The 6602-nt window shown below is 35.7% G+C and overlaps 1 non-coding gene across 1 annotated transcript; it reads right to left on the bottom strand.

Moving 5' to 3' along the window:
* Window positions 1-6263: 6263 nt before the first annotated feature.
* On the bottom strand, window positions 6264-6367 carry LOC112765433 (small nucleolar RNA R71). The gene has a single exon (XR_003183776.1). It is a non-coding gene; the product is annotated as a small nucleolar RNA R71 (small nucleolar RNA).
* Window positions 6368-6602: the final 235 nt, after the last annotated feature.

Here is a 6602-nt window from a genome sequence, read left to right as displayed (position 1 = left end):
GGTTAACCAGTTTAATAAAATAATTTTAAAAATCATATCCATATTTTTTAGAATTGGTTAACCAAAATTAAATTAAAAAAAATTGATTTTTAACCGGTTAACCAAAACCAAAACTAAATTAAATTTCTCTTTCTCTCTCTCCTTTCTCCCTCTCCCCTTGTCTCTCTTCTTTTCCCCCCTCTTTCTCTCCCCTCTCCCTCTCTCTCCCCCTTCCTTCCCCTCTCTCTTCTTTTCTCGCCTCTATCTCTCTCACTCTCACTCTTTTCCCTCGCTATCTCCTCTCCTATTCTCTCTCTCATTTCCCTCTCTCTGCTTCTCTCTCTCTCTCTCTCCCTCTTTCTCTCCATTCTCTCTCCCTCTCTCTCTCTCTCTCGTCCCTTCCCCTCTTTCTCTCCTCCTCTCTCTCCCCTATCTGTCTCTTTCCCCTTTTTCCTTTCTTTCTCTCTCTCTCTCTCTTCCCTCCCCTTTCTCTCTCTCTCTCTCTCTCTATTCTTTTTCACTTTCTCCACCTCACTTTTCTTTCTCTCTCCATTGTCTCTCTATCCTTCTCTCCCCCTCTCTCTCCCCTTCCTTCTTTCTCTCTCTACTTCTCTTCCTCTCTCTCCTTTACTCTCTCCACTCTCTCTTTCTCTCTTTTTCTCTCCTTGTCTCTCTCTCATTTTCTCCCCTCTGTCTCTTTCTCTTTCTCATTGCCCTCTTCCTCTCCCTCCCTTCTCTCTCTTTCTCTCTTTTCTTTCCTTTCTCTCTCTACTCATCTCTTCCTTTTTTCTCTCTTCACTCCTTTAACTCCTCCTCCTCTCCTCTCCCTCGTTCTCTCCTTCATCTCTCTCCTTTTCCCTTCCCTCTCTCTCTCCTCTCCCTCCACTCTCTCTCCCCCCTTTTTCCCCCCTCTCTCTCTTTTCCTTTTCTCTCTTTCTCTCTCTCACTCCTCTTTCTTTCCTTTCCTTCTTTCTCTCTCTCCCCTTCCCTCTCTCTCATCCTCTTCCTCTCTTCCTTTTCTCTCTTTCTCTTCTTTCTTTTCCTACTCTCTCTTTTCTCTTTTTCTCTCAGCCTTCTCTCACTCTCTATCCTTCTTCTCTCTCTTTTCTCCTCTTCTCTCCAAAGCAAGAGAGAGATGAAAAAGAAGAGAGAGAGAAAATGAGGAGATAGAGGAGGAGATAGACAAAAAGATGAGAGATGAGAAGAGAGAAGAAGGGAAAGAGAGAGAAAAAGAGAGAGAAAGAGGGCAAGGGAGAGAGAGGAAGAGCGAGGAGGGAGAGATAGACTGAGAGAGAGAAAGATAGGAGGGGAGAGGAAGAGGAGGGGAGGGTTAGGGTGGCAATGGGTAAGGTAGGGTAGGGTTTGGATCCAACCCTAACCCTACCCGCGGGTTGAGATTTTTATATAAACTCAACCCTACCCTACTCGCGGGTTGAGAATATCTCAACTCTAACCGTACCCGCTCTTAACCCGCAGGTACCCAACCCTACCCGCGGATTACAGAAAAGATACACTATTATTATGTAACTTGATGATAATTTAAAATAGAACTAATTTTTATGTAAAAATATATATTAAATTATCAATTAATGATTTTCTTTTAATGGCTAAGAATCTGTTGTATTTAGTGAGAGATTTTTGGTTAAACATCCACTTAAAACATATTTTTATATAAGTATATAACATATACATATATAGAATGTGAGTTGGTCGGGTAGGGTTGAAGCTCAACCCGCACCCTACCCTACTCTACCCGTACAAGAACCCTACCCGCACCCTACCCTACCCGCTGTGGATCGGGTTGACAACCCTACCCGATCAGATGGGATTGGATTGGATACCCACGGGTAGCCTACATATTGCCACCCCTAGGGGAAGGGAGAGAGAGAGAGAGAGAGAGCATGAGGAGAGAGAAGAATAGAGAGAAAAGATGGGGAGATGAGAAAGAGGGGAAGAGGAGAGAAAGAGAGAGATAGATAGAGAGGAGGGAGAGAGAGAGAGAGAGAGAAAAGAAAGAGATGAGGAGAGAAAAGGAAAAGAGGAGGGAGAGAGAGAGAGAGAGAGAAATGGGAGAGAGGCGGAGAAAGAGAGAGAGAGAGAGAGAGAGAGAGAGAGAGAGAGAGGAAGACAAAGAGAAGGGAGGGGGAGAAAGAGGGGAAGGGGAGAGAGAGAGAGAGAATGAAGAGAGGAGAGGAGGGGGAGAGAAAAGGAGAGAGATGAAGAGAAGGAGATAAAAAAAAGTTACTCATATCATTTAGAAAGAAAATTATTTATATTAGAAAAAATTATTTAAAGAAAATGCTGAAAAGAGATAAGAAAGAAAAAGGAACGAAGCAATGGAAGGGATTTCATTATTTACAAATATTACTCGTATCATTTAGAAAGAAAAAAATTAATTTTTAGATTAAAAAAAATTCAATTTAAAAAAAGGTTAAAAATTTGGGTTTTTGTATGTAAAAAAATTAATTTTTGTGTAAAAACCGTTTTTTAATTGTAAAAATCAATTTTTTGGTATAAAAACTAGTTTTTTGGTGAAAATAGGTTTTTTAGTGTAAAAACCGGTTTTTTAACATAAAAATCAGTTTTTTCTATAAAAACCAATTATTTTTTAAAAACTGATTTTTATTTTAATAATCGATTAAAAACCGATTTCAAATTTTACTAACAAGTTAATAACCGGTTTTATCATGTATACAACCAATTTGGTTAATTAACCAAGACTATATTTTTAGTTAACCAAAAAATTGGTTTGGTTTTTGGATTAACTAAACCATGAACACCCCTAATCAATGAAATTATACTTCAACGGAATTATTTTATTATCAAATTTATCAAATATTGTTTAAGTTTGAGGGCATTGATGACTCCATATTTGATGATAAATTTTGTCTTGAATTGAGCGGATTTCCTCATATAAACTCACATTTATTCACTTGAATAGCATAATTTTGTAATATCTCTCTCAATTGCACCTAATTGTGAAAACAGGCTTTTTTGTTCTTTAATTTATCACTTCTTAATTTCTTTTTATGCCATCCGATGCCGTGATCAGTTTTGTTTAAGTATTTCAAGGTTAAGGTGCTTCAATGGCTTGAAAGGAATAAAAAAGAATGGAACGAAGAAGCGAATTCAAGAAGCAATTTGAATTGGAGTTCGCTGAAGTCTCGCGTAGGCGAAATTATCTCACATGAGCAAGTTTCTCGCTTGGGCGAGTAATGCTCGCATGGGTGAGTGTCTTGCTCGAGCAGTAAAACCTCGCGTGAGCGAGAAAATTCCGCGTGCTAAAAAATCCTCTACGTGCTTGGTTTAATGAAACACGTGCATCTTTGTTTTGGGCTTCTAAAAGGCCTTCAATTGTTATATTCTGATGTATTTTGGGCGCCAAAGGGGTGGAGAAGGAGGACACACACACATAATTTTAGTTTAGTTTTATCATGTTTTAGGTTAGATTTCTAGAGAGAGAGAGAGACTCTCTCTTCCCTCTAGAATTTAGGGTTTTTAGTTTAAATTCCTCTTAGCTTTAGGTTTTGATACTTGTTTTAATTTTATTTCCTTTACTTTTCCTTATTCCATTTCCTTATTTTTCTTAGTTTCTCTTTTTAATTTCTCAATTTTGTCTGTTTTAGTTTTATGAACAATCATGTTAATTTTGATCTCTATTAATACAATTTGATGTTTTTATGTTTATTTGAGTTGTTATTATTAGTTTCTTGCAATGGGTAGTTATAGATTTTATTATATTTGCAATTTACGATGTTTTTTTCTTTTTATGCACACCAAGTATTTGATAAAATGTTTGGTTTAGTTTTAGTGTAGTTTTTCATATTCTTGGCTTGAAATTGAGGACTTAGGTGACCTTGAGTCATTGATTTCTATTCTTAATTGTGACTAGGATTGTTAGTTGGTTTGGTTTCCACTAACGCTAGTCTTTCACTAAGTTAATTAATGAGTTGGCTAGGATTTATGGATTAAGATCAGTTATGCCTATTTGACTTATCCTCAATGTAGGGTTGAGGAAATGGGATTAATTCTTCACAATTGCCATGTTTGTGGTCAATGATTAGGATAAGAACCCTTGACCCTCAACCATTGCCAAGAGACTCTTTTTGCCATTTGAATTATCTTTTCTTTGATTAATTGTTTTGAGTTTAGTTCCTTGCATTCTTATTTACTTTCTTACCTTTTAATTTTCTTGCCAAATGCTATCACAATCCTTTTTTCTCATAGCCAATAATTGATCACTTAATTACAATTTCTAGGGAGAATGACCCGAGGTTTAATACTCTCGGTTTTTATTGGTTTGCATTATGATATCCTTTTAAACTTTAATTGAGGGTTGTTTGTCGGTCTAGACTATGCTTGCAACAAGATTCTATTTTATGAAATTCTAGATCGACATTAATCTCCACATCAGGTGCCCAGTACTATGAAGTTCGGCACCAACCCATTGTACCCTTCCCAGGTCACGAAGGCGCTGGGCTTTGGAGGCAGGGAGTTTGGCACCCAATTGGGCACTGGGCTTGGAGAATAGGGCGCTCAGCTTGGAGATTGGGCGTTGGGCACCGGTGCTTGGAGTTGGGTGCCTATTTCATGTGTATTTTTGTATTCATAGTGTCCAAGTATTAAAGATTTCTAAGTTTGGTGTCTTTCATGTTTTCTTTGCATCAAAAATTTTTCAAAAATATGTTCTTGATGTTCATCATGATCTTCAAAGTGTTCCTGGTGTTCATCTTGACATTCATAGTGTTCTTGCATGCATTAAGTGTTTTGATCCAAAATTCTTTGTTTTGAGTCATTTTTTATGATTTTCTCTCTTATCATTAAAAATTCAAAAATCAAAAAATATATCTTTTCCTTATTTCTCTCAAAATTTCGAAAATTTAGGTTGACTTAGTCAAAAAAAATTTTAAAATTAGTTGTTTCTTGTAAGTCAAGTCAAAGTTTCAAATTTAAAAAATAAATCTTATCTTTTTTTCAAAACTTTTTCAAAAATCAAATCTTTTACTTTTATCTTATGAATTTCGAAAATTTAAAACTATTTTTCAAAATATTTTTCTTAATTTTATTTCAAATTTTCGAAAATTATGCTAACAATTAATATGATTGATTCAAAAATTTGATGTTTGTTACTTTTTTGTTAAGAAAGGTTCAATCTTTAAATTCTAGAATCTTATCTTTTTGTTTCTTGTTAGTAAAGTAATCAATTTTAATTTTAATCATATCTTTCTATCTTATCTTTTATATCATATCTTTTTCAAAATTTTATCTTTTTCAAAAATTTGATTTTAAAAATATCTTTTCTAACTTCTTATCTTCTTATCTTTTCAAAATTAATTTTCAAATCTTTTTCAACTAACTATTTGACTTTTTGTTTGTTTCTTATCTTTTTCAAAACCACCTAACAAATTTTCTTTCTCTAATTTTCGAAAATACCTCCCTCTTTTTCAAAAATTCTTTTTAATTAATTAATTGTTTTAAATTTTAATTTTAATTTTATTTCTTATCTTAATTTTCGAAAATCATTAACTCCTTTTCAAAATTATTTTTGAAAACTTCTGTCTCTCATCCTATTCTATTTATTCATTCATTTACTAACACTTCTCTTCATCTCAAATCACTGCCCCTATCCTCACCCTTGTGTTTGGATTCTCCTTTCTTTATTCCCTTTCTTTTTCTACTAACAATAAGGAACCTCTTTACTGTGACATAGAGGATTCCTCTTCTTTTTCTGTTCTCTTTTCCTTCATATGAGCAGGAACAAGGAAAAATGCATTCTTGTTGAAGCTGATCCAGAACCTGAAAGGACTCTGAAGAGGAAACTAAGAGAAGCTAAATTACAACAATCCAGAGACAACCTTGCTGAAATTTTCGAACAAGAAAATGAGATGGCAGCCGAACCCAATAACAATAATGCAAGAAGGATGCTTGGTGATTATACTGCACCTACTTCCAAGTTTGATGGAAGAAGCATCTCAATTCCTGCCATTGGAGCAAATAATTTTGAGCTGAAACCTCAATTAGTTGCTCTAATGCAACAAAACTGCAAGTTTCATGGACTTTCATCAGAAGATCCCTACCAGTTCTTAACTGCGTTCTTGCAGATCTGTGAGACTGTTAAGACTAATGGAGTAGATCCTGAAGTCTACAGGCTCATGCTTTTCCCTTTTGCTGTAAGAGACAGAGCTAGAGCATGGTTGGACTCTCAACCTAAAGATAGCCTGGACTCCTGGGATAAGCTGGTCACGGCCTTCTTGGCTAAGTTCTTTCCTCCTCAAAAGCTGAGCAAGCTTAGAGTGGATGTTTAGACCTTCAAACAAAAAGATGGTGAATCCCTCTATGAAGCTTGGGAAAGATACAAGCAGATGACCAAAAAATGTCCTTCTGACATGTTTTTAGAATGGACCATGATAGATATATTCTATTATGGTCTATCTGAGTTCTCTAAGATGTCACTGGATCATTATGCAGGTGGATCCATTTACCTAAAGAAAACGCCTGTAGAGGCTCAAGAACTTATTGACATGGTTGCAAATAACCAGTTCATGTACACTTCTGAGAGGAATTCCGTGAATAATGGGATGCCTCAAAGGAAGGGAGTTCTTAAAATTGATGCTCTGAATGCC

This window comes from Arachis hypogaea, chromosome 2 (assembly GCF_003086295.3).
Source record: "Arachis hypogaea cultivar Tifrunner chromosome 2, arahy.Tifrunner.gnm2.J5K5, whole genome shotgun sequence".
Taxonomy (NCBI): domain Eukaryota; kingdom Viridiplantae; phylum Streptophyta; class Magnoliopsida; order Fabales; family Fabaceae; genus Arachis; species Arachis hypogaea.
The sequence above is the reverse complement of the archived record's forward strand: the minus strand, read 5'-3'. Positions and strand labels throughout refer to the sequence as shown.